This window comes from Molothrus aeneus, chromosome 9 (assembly GCF_037042795.1).
Source record: "Molothrus aeneus isolate 106 chromosome 9, BPBGC_Maene_1.0, whole genome shotgun sequence".
Classification (NCBI taxonomy): domain Eukaryota; kingdom Metazoa; phylum Chordata; class Aves; order Passeriformes; family Icteridae; genus Molothrus; species Molothrus aeneus.
The window spans coordinates 17,898,245-17,912,079 of NC_089654.1; the positions used below are offsets into that span (position 1 = coordinate 17,898,245).

Genomic DNA, 13,835 nt, shown 5'->3' on the forward strand with positions numbered 1-13,835 from the left:
GAGAGCCAGCAGCAGCAATTATGATCCATCCTAGCTGCAGTCTTGGGCCTTGTGTGCTGGTTTTGCCTGGGGTATAGAAAATCTTCTTCATCTTACTTCCATGAAGCCAGCAGTCCAAAGCTTGGCACATTCTGTACTTTGCAGTGCTCTTTTTGACCTGTGTCTCTCTTGCACCTTAGAGCAGGAACTCCTGGCAGCTGAGTGTACTCTTTGTTGTTCCTACTCAGTGGCTTTGTGCAATTGTAGAGTCCCTTCATGTGGCTGATTATTCTGGCACCTCGTTGTGAGTGCTAGCAAGGGCTCACAACTGGCCAGGCAGCTTTGCAGTGCAAACTGATTAAAACAGAGATGTTCTGGAAACCAGAGGATCTGAGAGTCTGATGAAGGTCTGGGATTTGTGACTGCAGAGATTTTTCATTGGTAAATGCAGCCCATGGCGGGATACACATTGGTCAAGGTCAGAACTTCAACATTTTTGTCTTTTCTGTTCCTGGTATTTCTCATGTTGATTTTACCTTTTCTGTTATTGGAGTTTCACATATTTATTTACTTTGTCTCCTGTGGCAAATGAACAGAACAAGTGTCTGATTATCAGAGGTCTGATCACATTCAGTGGCTGAGGGTTACAGCCAATGCTCTCTTCTCTTCCTCCTGAGTATGCTGTTCTGTGTATTGATGGAGCTGGGTAAAATACCTCTTGTGTATCTCCTGGAATCAGCCCAAGGCAGTTTTACCAATGCAGTGTCTCTCTGTCAGTACCATCTTTCCTATCTTGATGTTTCTGTGACAAGATTTTTTTTCTGCCTACACAATATCTTGATAATGATGTTTATTGACTCTACCTGATAGAAGCATTTTGCACCTATACCAAAGAATTTTGGAGGAAGAAAGTCTTTAAAACCTCCCAGAAAACCTGTCCAGGTAAAGTTTGATGTGTGACATGTGTATGCATGTTCCCATTCATTGTGGTTTTAGATAAGTGTGCTCATGATGGGTAACAAAAGCATAGAAATACCTTGGGAGTATGAAGGGACTGTTTCTGTTCCTTAAGCTTTGATAACATGTTGACATCCTTAGTGAAACTACAGAAAGGTCAATATCCTTTGCTGTCTTTTCCAGTGACATGTTTGGGAATATTTTTCTTTTTATTCACATGCCCTCTCTGTTCTTAGGTGAATACAGTTGTAGCTCTCTCTTATGGACAGCTCTTCTCTGTTTTGTGCTGTGTCATAGAGATACAGATATCTGACAGCTGCAAACATGCCTCAGAAAATTCACTGAATCCTGGTGGTGTGACAAGCAAAACCCTTGAAAATCCCCTCTGCTTTTGTAACTGCATAACAGGAAACCCCTGATGTTGGGTTCATAAAAGGTGGCTTTGCAGGACTCTGAGAAAATCCTCACTGTGGTTTTGGAGGTTTTAAAAAAATCTCTGCTATTATTTTTGTAACAAAGTTTGCATCTCTTTTCAAGTTTGTGACCTTGCCAACATAAATGCATACAAAACTTCATCACTGGGATGATATATATTTTGTATTTTTTTTCTTAAACAGTCATTTTCCCTCGCATCCTTTTATCTTATCCCAGTCTCCCCTGCTTCTTTTTTTTGCAATATGTGAAAGCATTGGCTCAAGCTGTTCTGTTGTTTGGAAAGACCTCAACACAGCTGGTGATTATAGAGAGAAATGTTGTCTGATGGACACAACAGGGCCTGATGGCTGCTAGCAGGTTCCTGGTCCTGCCCCTGCTGGGACAGGCCCCGTGCCAGGGTCCTCCCTGGGTGTGCCACAGGGCACAGATCTGGCACAGAGGCAGCGATGCCTGCTGCCAGCCCTCAGCTCTGAGACACGAGCTCTTCCCAGCCTCACTAAGTCCCTTCACTCTTCCAGTGCATGTGTTTCCCTGGGCTGCCTACAAACCTGCCAAGAAAGGCAGATTATTATTCTGGACCCTCTTTTTCAGTTGTGAGTGTTGGGAAGGGAAGTTAGGCATAAGCAAGCACAGCCTTTCTTTTGCTGGGATCCCAGTCAGTGCTCTTACTGTGGTTTCTCACTTGGCACATTGTTCCCCTTTCCTGGATTAATCCCAAAAGTATGCAAAGGTTTCTAATAAGGCTGGTTGTGTTACCAGATATCTTTGTAATTACAGGAGCATGAGCTGTGGGGTGCACATCTGTATTCCCCCAAATAACTCTACTGCAAAGAGAGTTTCTCATTATATTCTTAAGTAATAAATCTTTTGCAGCCACCCCCCATATTGTTAATATTCATCAGGGAAGGGTTAGTCAACAACAGAATCCACAGGAGGGTTGCATGTATGGTCACAGAAGCAGAAGGGTTGTCTCCTAGAGCTGGAGCACCCTCTGTGTCCCATAAGTGTCTCCTGAATCTGTGCATTGAGGCCATCCCTGAAAGCTGGGGGTATTAACAGCTCTTGTGCACCAAATGACCTCAAGCACAGATTCACTGTTGCCCACTCACGGCCTTCAGGTGCTCATTCCCTTTTGTACTCTTGATCTGCATGTATTTGGACCTACTGACTTGGAGGGGAAGGGGTTTTGTGTGGATGTGGCTTGCCAAGGAGCCTGCTTGTAGCACACTCTCACAATGCAAAAGCTCCTCTTTCTGAATGTTTTCTGCAAGAATAGCTGAGATAATCAAGCCTTCAAAGCAAATGGAGGGAAAAAAAATCCAACTCTCAAACCAAACCTCAAAATTTTAACAAGGGCTATTTCCAAGCTCTGTCAGCAACACTTAAGTGCGCTGGGACATCTCTGAGAGCAGAAGATGTAAGTGGAAAAATTAAATAAAAACTAAAAAAGGAAAAGTATATGCGCAGCAGGCCTGTGAAACAGCAGTGCTAGAAGACAATTTTTAAAGGTCAGAATTATTATAGGGCATTAATTAGCAGACTGATAATGCTCAAATTGCCTTGGCAAATTTAGACACTGTGTAAGGCCACATGCTGCAAGGGCTGCAGCCACCTGAAAAGAATTTGGACACTTTAACAGAAAATATGTCCTGCTCAGAACAGAGCTAGAAGAGCATAATGACAAAACAATATGACTTCCCTAAAGTAATTAGGGGGTGGTAGTGAGAGTAAATAAGCTTTTGCAGAACATAGTGAACCAAATGAGAGCAAATACACTGTGTACCAGTGCAGGAAAGAGAAGGTAGCTAATCCTGGATTTTAACAGTGGTACTTGAGCTGCTAGCAAAAACAAACATGTCATTGCAAAGCAGGGGAATTACAAAACAGATTGAATATACTTATTTACCAGTTCCTGATCCCAAACGTTCTCCAACCATAAAAAGTCTTTGATGCATTAGTGAGGTCTTCATTTGGCCCCTAGAGAGCTCAGGTAGGTTACATAGTTGTCAGGGATAGTACAAATCATGCATTTACATTTCTAAGATGAATGAATAAAAAGTAAATCTGAAAGATATTTATTTTTTCTTGCTCTTAAATTTAAAGTAGATCATGGCTGGACATGTATTCCTTGCAATTCAGGAGTTATTTTACTACTTCTTTTTTGATAATATCATATTGGCTAAAGAAATACTTAGTTACTTATTTATCTGGTAATTTTGTGCATATTTTAACAAGACAGTAGCTGTCGGAGGGGAGTAATAACCAACTTTTAAGTTTTCTTCCTTTTTATGGGTGGCTGAACTGCAGAAGTATAACTGAATTTTGAAGATGGTTATATTTAGGGAATTGGCTTTGTTCATTGTAGGCAGAGTATTTCTGAAACATGGAGTAGCATTTGGCTTCCCTCTCCAGCCTTTCAGCTTGTAAAAGTGCACAATGCAGGGTAGGTGTGTGCGTGTATTTGTACTCAACTTATCTATAAATATAAAGGCTTTGTATATCATAGGTACATATGGAAGACGTGTATGAGATATATATATATATATATATATATGTGTGTGTGTGTATTCTTAGCAGTATTTGCCATGAAATGGTTCTAGCACTGCAACATTATCTTAAATAACCTGTTAGAGGTAGTTGTGAAAACTATATCTAATTTGTCTTCTCAACTGCATGAAGAAAATTCCAGTTAATGCTTGACTGTAACTCCTGTGATAGAGTATAAAAAGAGTTTGAAAGAGAACCATGTCTAATATTTTTCCATTATGAATTTCCATTGAATTGGCTCAACAGCCCAAGATAAAGTCAGCTGAAAATTTCTTTATTTTTTTTCTTCATTTTTGATGGGGACACGTAGATTGCGGTTAGAACTCTCCAAAGTTTATCTGCTGAGTGCCAGCTTTTAATGAATCTCATTTGTTTTCTTGATTAAGTCTGCTATTACCCCTGTTTAGTCTTGTCATGAGCCCATTAGCCAGAATTTTCATATCATGGTTTAGAAGAAAAATTAGCCTAGAAGAGCAGCAGTCATCATCAGTCAATTTTCAGTGTATTTAATATAGTTTACAATTTATGAATTCAGGAACCTGTAGCCTCATACATATCTATTAAAAAAAACCAACAACCCAAACAACTGTTCTTTGTGGTGAAATTCACAGGCCAATCAGGGCTGCAGTCAAATACCAAGTCCTGGTGATAACATTGTGTATCACTAGTGTACACACAGCCATGAGGACTGTTTGGTGAACCTGCATCTGTCAGGTCTAGGATTTGTGTGACAGAAGCTTCTTTAGCAAGAATTAGCTCTCAAAATGTTTGGCCTCTTATTTTCAAAAGATAGATACACAGGAGGCTTAGGGAACCTTGTGGTAACAAAGTATTCAAGAGCTTTGGAAGTGTTTAAAAGCCATGTGATGGGTACAGTGAAAAGTGTACACAGGTGTAGCAGGGTTTCTGAAATTCTTGACTTTCTTGAAAATGTTTTGAGAATAACCCTTTAGGAATTTAAATATCTTCATCCCTTTTCAGAGTCTCTAAATGAAAAGAGCAGCATAGGGTGAGGAGTACTTTTTAAATAACATTTTGTAAATTTCAAGGGATGCCATTTCAGCCTCTCCTGGAAGTGTGAAAACTTGGACAGTGGAATTTGCAGAACTGCCACAGAAGTATTTCAGTGGTGAAAAGAGCCAGAATGAATTGCAGCTGAATCGGGGGTTGTGCCCTGCCATTATTCTGTAATGGGAAACATGACTTGGCCATGTGCATGGAAGCCAACATTGCAAATATTTGGACACAATGCCATTACTTAATATTACCCATTCAATGCCCTCTTTCTCTTTTCTTGTTTTCTTTGTGCCACTCTAAATGACTAGGCTGGCCTGCTGGCACTTCCTTTTTTCTTGCTGCTTTTGCTCCTTTTCTGTATCTTGCTATCTCCTTTTCTGTAATTTCTGAAACTGAGTGGGATCTTGATGCTCAGAGCTTAGAGCTCCCACATTGCTTTGTATTGGATGAACAGTGTGAGTAACATCCAGTAATCAAAGTGAAAACAACTCCAGTCATATCACTGTTCCACAGGAGCTCCTGAACATGCCTGGAAGAATTTGCTGCATTTCTGGCCCCAGAGGCTGTTATGGAGAACACGAGTTGGTAATCACAGTTTTTCTTTCTTTCTTTCTCTTTTTTTTTTTTAAGTTTTTTTCTCTTAACATATGGAAATTACTGAAGGAAAATCTTTCCCCCTATCCTTACTAGAGTTGGATCAAAACAGAAGGACCCATTTCAACACTAACCACAGCTAAATTACTTAATTTCTTGGCTGGATGGCAGAGAAATATCTTTACAGAACTGGAAAATGACCATGACTACCTCTCCAAAAATTATCTCCTAAGAATAATTCAGATGCTGCAAGAGAAATGTACTCTCACAAAAAGCAGCTTTTCCAAACCTCTGTAGTCTCCCTGCAGAATATTCTCTCTAGCTACAAGCCTGTCTTCCTTTAGTAAATGTATTATAACCCTTTCAGTCTGTTCTGCTTTACGTACTCAACACCATGAATCTATAACAAGGTTATGGGTGAGTAACAGTTTAAATTACTTTCAAATACAGCTGAAAAGCCTATTATAGATGCAACCTTGAACTTTAATTGTATAAAGACAGCTACTTCCTTAGCATTCACACTAGCGATAAGAGTTTCTTGCTTGTAAGTCTGCCGGGACTTTCTGGCTGTGTTGGCAGCTATTTATTCTGCCTCTAGACTTTGAAAAAAGAAATGCATATGTTTAAACACTGTAACATCCCAATATCTATTGAAATTTGTAATGATGAAGGTTGTAACATATTTGAGTCGGAGAAGTCAGTCTGGTTAATTACATGTTATTCTTCCTGCTATTTTACTAGGCTACACAAGAGGTTGCTGAAATCCAGCGTTTGTTTTCAGATATACATTCATGCTTTTAAAAGAAATGATTGTAAAGAGACAGAGAACCTTTGAAATGATGTTGCTCAAAGATTTCCCAGCATTGGCACAAACTAAGCAAATAAGGGTAAGCTCAAAGGATCCATGAAAGGTAAACAAAGAATCTCCTTAAGGCTGGCTCATAGTTGGTAATGGAAAAATCTGGGAGTGCTTTTGTGGTCTCATTAAGTGCTTTTGTGGTCTCATGGTTTCAAAGCTTTTTGGTACTTCTGACTGAAAAAATCACTACCAAAACAAAACAAGCAAGACCCAAACAAAACCCACCCAACCCCCCAGATCAGTGTATTGGACTGCAACACCCATGGACTGGAAGCTCTCTTCACAGCAATGGCCATAGGTCTCTCCCATGGCCATAGGCATGGACTTGATGGAGGGATTATTTCAGAGCTGAAATTTTGTATTTCATACCCAAGACTGGGTTCCATGGGTATGGAACTTCAATGGGAAGTTCCATTAAACTTTACAATGAGGGTAGCTGCAGCTAAGATCTCGATGAAGGTGGAAGTGAGGTTGCTGCTCATGCAGTGCAAACAGCTTACAAACATCTCAGACACTGGTATCAGCCCAGGGTCTCCTCAGTCCTGGAGCAGCTGAGTAAAACACCAAGTGAAGTTTTATTTGTTTTGTTTTTACCAACAATGAGCCGTGCTATCTCATGTTTGTTAAGCAGAGGTATAAAAATTTTGCCTTGAATATATTTGATCAAATAATTAATGTCTTCTTTAGATTAAAATACACTTATCAAACTAATTCACTTTCATTAAGTCAAGGATAATGGGGTATGAGTATAGCTCCCCGAGAGGTACAAGATGGAGAGCTCTGTAATCCTTCCACTGCCTGCAGTATTCCTTGAGCCTCCAAGACACAGAGCAATGCTCTGAGCCACTGATGCTCTCCCACTCTGTGGGAGCACATTTGCTCTCCCTTAGTTGAAACTTTTAAAGGCACTTTTAGGCTTTAGACTTTGATAGTAACTGTCCATTTTAGCCAAAATATTCCAATTCAGACTCTTAGAACACAAAGAGTAGCACTTGGAAAAAAAAAATTGGATTCAGAGTTGCACTGAAGTTTTGTGATCCCTAGGCAGAGATTTGAGATCTCTGTATTTCCTCTTCATTCAGAAAATGAGATGTGAATTTTAAAAATGACACACATTTTAGAAGATTATTTTCTAATTTTATAATTCAGCTAATGAAATGCAGCTAAGTGAATACAGCACATGATATTAATTACTTATCAGCATCATTGGTGCAGAGGTGTCAGCAGGAGCACTGTGGTGATAGCATTGGGGTATTATTTAATGTTGCATGGACCAATCCTGAATAATATTGACTTATGCCAACTCCTACATCAGCTCAGCCCCTTCCTCTTACCCAAAGCCTTTCCATCTAAAAAAGAGATTAATTTCTAGGAAGAATGTAATGAGACAGTCCTCATGGTATGGGCTTTTGACTGATTAAACAGTCATATGTCAAGTTCCTTTATGGTGCCACAGAAGGAAGAAAAACTATTTAAAAAAAAAGAGAATTGATATACTACATAGAATAATAAACAGTGTGATTTTCCTGCTATATTGTAGGCTAGTAGAAATGTCTAAAATACAAAGAAACATTTTACTTCCTTAAATGTTTTTTTCTTTTGAGTAATGAACAATTATGCATCTTAGAGGGGGTTAATTTTGTGAGCAGAATATTAATAATTTATGAATGTGTTAAAGGTATTGATCATACAAGAGAAGCATTATGCTTGAGCTCCTTCTGTAATCCATTAAAAAGGAAGTAAATTGCTTCAGTTTCATACTAAAATATGAGGCTAGCAGGCTGTAGTTTAAAACATATGTAAAGTTGTTTTCCTGTTTAAACTGCAGTCATCCATCGTTGGTGTGGTAGTAACACACAGGGATTTGCTGGGACTCATCCCCAGACAAACAGCCCAGAGGCTCTTTTTCCTTCCCCCAGTGCCCTGCCCATGCCCACTTCTTGCTGTGGGCACCTTCAGGGGCTGATCTCTGCAGACACAGCAGCTGGGCTCCATTTCACCTGTTGGTGGCCTGTTTCTGGGCTTGGGACACAGCCCTTGGAGGTCAACAGAAGTTATGTGAATTCTCCTGAAGAAATGGTGGGGAGATATCAACTGTGGAACCAGATCTATAGCTTGTCTGTTTTGGTTTTTACCAGCCCTGACCATTTTTTCATGGTTGAGCACAAATACCATAAACATTATATTTATGCAAGGTGAGTACTTACAGCAAAATCCATAAGGCTTCTGTGGATCCAGGAATCTTACCTGAATTTGACGCATCAGAGACTTAGGTGGCTTTGAATTGTTACCCCATTTTATTCATGGTTCCATGAATAAAGCTTTAATCCTCAGGCTCAGGATTGTAGGGTGTTTCTGACAGGAAGGAACTTGGGCATTGAAACCAATGGGTGCAATCCCTCTCCTTCTATTCCTGCTCTAAGGCAGAAGAAAGAACAATATAAACCAGAGGAAATAAATAATTGGTGAATAATTTTATTAATCAAATTCCTTCTAGACCACCAATCTCATTATTTGTTTATCAGCCAGGCTTCTACTAAATCTATTCACAATTAAAAAAAAAAATTACCAAGTGAACAGTATTGACCCAATCCTTAATTAGGGCAGCTTAGATGTCTTGTATAATTAACTGGACTTTGTTCATAATTATTTCCTGATAGTTGGAATTGTTTTCCACAAGTAACAGAGCAATAGTAATGGTAACACCAAGAAATCTTTGATTTTTCAGAGTAGAATAATGGCTTGGCTTATTGTGCTTAAGTTGCATAAGACTTTTTTGTTCCCACTGATAGCTAAAAGTAATCACATCAATTTGTCTGGGCCACACAGGGAGGTTTTGCAAAATCAGTTCTTTCAATGTAGAAATAAGTATGCATCCAAATATTTGAAATGTGTCTTTTCTAATGTGTGTTTTATGATGGCCAGCCTGAAGTGACTCCTCAGACACACGTGAATCTTGGTCCTTAACAAGAGAGACAGATTAAAGCTGGTGCCTACTATGACCATGCTGGGTCCTGCTCAGTTGAAATTAATGAAATAAATAAATGAAATCAGCTACCACTGATCCTACAGAGATTAAAAAGCTGCAACTCAATGAAGATCTTCCTGGGCCTCCTAACCAGCAGGGCCCCTGCATGCCCCTGTGTCTGGGGTGCAGGGATGAGGCTGTCCAGGAGCTGTGCCCACCCTGGTGCCGTGACACTGCCACCAGCACCGTGCACCCAGCCACTGGCACAGCGCCCTGCAGGCAGGGACAGCACCGAGCACCTGTTGGCTGGGGGCTCTAGGGACTGCTGAATTTAACAACACCTCACCAATGGAAGGGATTCTCTGTGGAAACAAGGTAAACGGTTTCTATTCACAGTCCAGTTTATCTCTCCTTTAATCCTGCCTTTTGAAGCTGGCTTGGGGCACAGTGGCAGGAAGGTGGAAGAATGCTGCAGGAGTGCCATACATGGTCACTCTCATGCGGGAATACGCGCTGGGGGGAAGCTTCAGCAGGCTCCAATCTATGGGCCCCTTGGAAAGAGGTGTTTGCTAGACCACTGCCTCTGATTTCAAGAGAATGAGTGTCTGCTCTAATATGAGAAAATAGTAGTCATGTTACAACTCAGGGTTGTTTGGAATTCATTATGAAGCTGTGTGAAAGAGCATGTGGGTTAAAGAGGTTCACTGCTAATTAATACCTTTACTCCTAACAAAGTAGCTCCTTGCTCCTGGGGTTAGGCAGAGTGTGAGAAGAAAAAGAAGCAGGCAGTTGTCTGCAGGCTCTTTCAGGACTGAAACAGCAGATGAGTACATGTAAAGTTTAGGGAGACAAGCACCATCACAAGGTGTAACTCATTGCCACCAAACCTGCAAGTGCCCTAAGGCAGCAGGGCTGAATGTGTATGATCAGAATAAGACTGTTTCTAAAACTCCAAAGTTCAGAAGACCAACAAGGGTTTTCTTTGGATAATTTTCTGTGACATTTGCTTAACCTGAGTAGTCTTCCCACAAGAGGTCTTAGATGGTGCTTTATTGTGTTCAGGCTAGAAAACACGGAAAGAGTTATGACAATTATTCATCTGCCCCTGTCCTCTCTTCCTGGCAAAGATTCCTCTGATCTGCTCATCTATAAAGAGCCTGGTGAATTTGGGTCATTGCTTTCAGATCACCCTGTTGCCACCAGTGTAGCCCAAGTCCATAAGCAGTTGAACACTTTCAGGATGTTGAGAGGATGTGAGCAGTGTGACTCCTGGAGGGTGGAAAGCATGGTGGGCTATGTTGCCCTGACAGCCTTTCCTGTTTGCATCCTGTTCATGAATCTACTGACCCATTGCCTATGCATTTTATGTTACTAACTAATGTCTAATTATTTTTTTCACTGTTGAATTCCTTGCAGCTCTCTTTAAAGTTTAGTAGGTAAGAAGATTAAAACATAAATGCCATTAAATATGCTTTAAATATCAGACCTATTGAAATACTTCCACGTTCTGTATCCTCTTAAAAAATAATCCCTATTCAAAACAGAGAGGAAATGTCATCTGCATTAGTGTCTTCTGAGTTGAAGATTGGATTATATGGGGAATTATGTAAAATAGCTTTGGAAATCTGATAATTAAAAAAACTTTGGACTATGTTATTTATGACATTTTAAACCTCTGTAACATTTGGGAATGTTTTCTGTGGTGTACATGTGCTGTTAACCTCACATGTAAAATTTTCTTGCATAACTTCATGTGAATTAATGGTCATAGAGTCTGAATTCAGATTCAGTCAAGCTGGATGTGCTGGGATTTGAAGGCAATTACTGAATCTACATGAAGTTAAACCTGGGGTGTGGGCAGATCAGGATGTTGCTCTCAGCCACTTTGTGGGTTGTCTTCTGTCTCCATGGGGAAGTCAGGAAGAAAAGAACCAAAGGCTAATATTAGCTGAATTACTTAAGAATGTCCTCCCATATCAGCCTGTATTGGAGCCCCATAACATCCCCAAAAAGTCCTCAAAATTTCAGTGCCCATTTATTAACGAGCACAGTTACTCCAGTGAGTCCCTCTGAAGAGGGCAAATAAAGTCCCATTACAGCCAATCCAGTTTGCATATTTAGTGTTGTAGCACAAAAGGCAAATGGTCAGGACAGGGCTGCTTGGCTGCTCCAAGCCCTGCAGGTTGTGTCCAACACAAAATGCCAGAGCATCTATAGATATTTCCATGGGTCTGCAACCAGAGCTGGGAAACGAAGGGGTCCTTAATCAGTGTGAAGTGCCAGGGAACAGAGCTCATTTCTGGGAAGGGCAGGCAGGATTTCTCTTCAAGGCTGGTAGATACTCTGCTTTGTGGGGCAGAAAGAAAAACCCTTACACCAGCTTGGTTTCTTGCATCAATGAATACACGGCACAGGCTTTGGCAAAATGTCACAAGACATGGAGGAGAGTACTGCGATGGACCCTGGAGCCTGGGTGTGGCCTTGCCATCTCTCTCTTCCCAGGATACACCCATCCTGGGCCACACAAGCCATGATGGCTCTGTCTCTGTGGTCACCTCCCCAGGTGCTGGCTGTGACTGCCCGTGCCTTGCCCCTCACAGCAGCTGAGCTGGGAGCCACGTCCGCTTACCTAGAAGTGCTCCTGATAAATATTGACCAGAAAACTTAGCATAAATTTGCAATGAATCTGTGAGCCAGTGGGAAATGTTAAACCAAACATATTTAGGACAGAGGCTATCAAAACAGGCCAGGAAAATTCTTTTTCCAGCAAGAGGTGATATGCGCCTATTCTTTCTTCAGCTGGCTAAGCAACAGCGGGAGTGTTTCCTACTAAACAGCCTCATTAGCATAAGAATAACTACAGGGTAAATTTTCAAGCTCATTCCAAGTGAATTCAAAGGGAGGGGGGAAATATTCTTTTAATATGCGCAACTCATGCAAACAATGATATGAAACTAATTCATTTCATCATATTATCACCATATCATATTAACTTAAAAGAAATAATAATGCAACATGGAAATGTTTGCATATTAGACAGAACTCTCATTGTACCCTATTAGCACCATATCGTATTAGTATTAGTATTGCATTAGGCTATTATGCTACAGTGCTAAAATGATGAAATCCCACTGTGAAAACTGATATTGAATTCTTGTAATGTTTCGGAACCATTTTTAGCACTGAATATAAATAATTCATGGGAGCATATCTAATGAATTGATGAAAAACCCCCATCCCTTGACATTGTGAGAGCATTTATGAATGTAAAGTCATGAACAGAATTTTTTTTTAATGGAGATGGGCTGGGACTGAAATATCTGGCTTATCACTTGACCCAGTGTGCTTATGTCACACAGAGCATCAGGTTGAGTAGCCACATTTCTCAGCACGGCAAAGGTGGTGTCTAAGAAGTGGCCTGTTCCAGGATCAGGGGTGTACAAGCTCACCTTTCCAGATGGGCTGTCTCCAGGACATGCTGACACCCATGAGCAACCAGACCCTGTCCAGCACAGGGTCACTGCACTAATGCCACTCAGGCCCATCTGTATTGGCTTCTTGAGTTGTTAAGATCTGAGACTAATGGCTAAATGCTAATGAGAAAATATGTATTTGCCTCGCAGGCTTTTATGGAATTATCCTTTCACTTACCCAGCATTTGGTACTATTGTGTGATTGCAAGGGTAGTTATTACCACAAGCAGTGCTGAACTTTGTTTTATGCAGATGTATTGCTGGCAGACTGGATCCCATGACTCTTTAGGAAAGTAGGGGACTGTATGATGAGCTAGTGAGCATTAACTCAGCCTTTAAGGGCCCCATGAGGAACAGCTGAAGCAGACAGCATTGCCCATCCCTGTTCCTGGGAGAAGAGGGAGCGGCTGTGCTGGCACAGGAAGCAGGTGAACTGTGTTCTGGGTTAGTCACTCATTTATGATTTAAATTACCATCACCTTCTTCCTTTCCTGCTGCTCTCCAGCATCTCTTGGCCTATGCAGCAGATCTCTCTTACCTCTGGCTTCTGCATTTGTGTCTGATTCCATGCAGCACTGATGACCCTCAATCTAAACCATGCTGCTGCATGACCTATAGGAGAAATGGTAACAGGGGGACCCCTTCACAAATCCTTCAGTTTCTTTCTCACTGAGGTGTAAATTCAGAGTAGGAGATGGAGGGAAAGCAAAGCTGGATTACTGTTTGCACTGCTTTCCAAAAGCATGTGAGGACACTGGCATGCTGTGTACCCTGCCTGCCAGGCTCAGAGAGAAGAGCCCATGTATGCCATGTCCTGAAAGTTTATTGTGCTCTTCAGGCTTGTCCTTTCTTCAACAGTCTGGGATGCATCTGCTATGCTTGCAGTGGGAAACATCAATCAGGTGAGAGGAAGGACTCTGGTTTCAGTGCATGAGGCAGCAATGTGGGGGAAGTTTCTCTAAAGGTCATCAGGAGTCAGATACCCTCAATACTTTCACCTAGTCTG

At 41.0% G+C, this 13,835-nt stretch overlaps 1 protein-coding gene across 2 annotated transcripts in view; it reads left to right on the forward strand.

Moving 5' to 3' along the window:
- Positions 1–13,835, forward strand: part of PTBP2 (polypyrimidine tract binding protein 2) — a 185,702-nt gene that overhangs the window by 58,921 nt on the left and 112,946 nt on the right. Inside the window, exons 6-7 of one of the 2 annotated variants that reach the window (XM_066556189.1) lie at positions 5,449–5,520; positions 6,271–6,416. The exons of the other annotated variant lie outside the window; for it this stretch is intronic. The gene's annotated coding sequence lies outside the window, so the exon portion shown is untranslated. The remainder of the gene's footprint in view (positions 1–5,448; positions 5,521–6,270; positions 6,417–13,835) is intronic. 2 annotated transcript variants of the gene reach the window in all.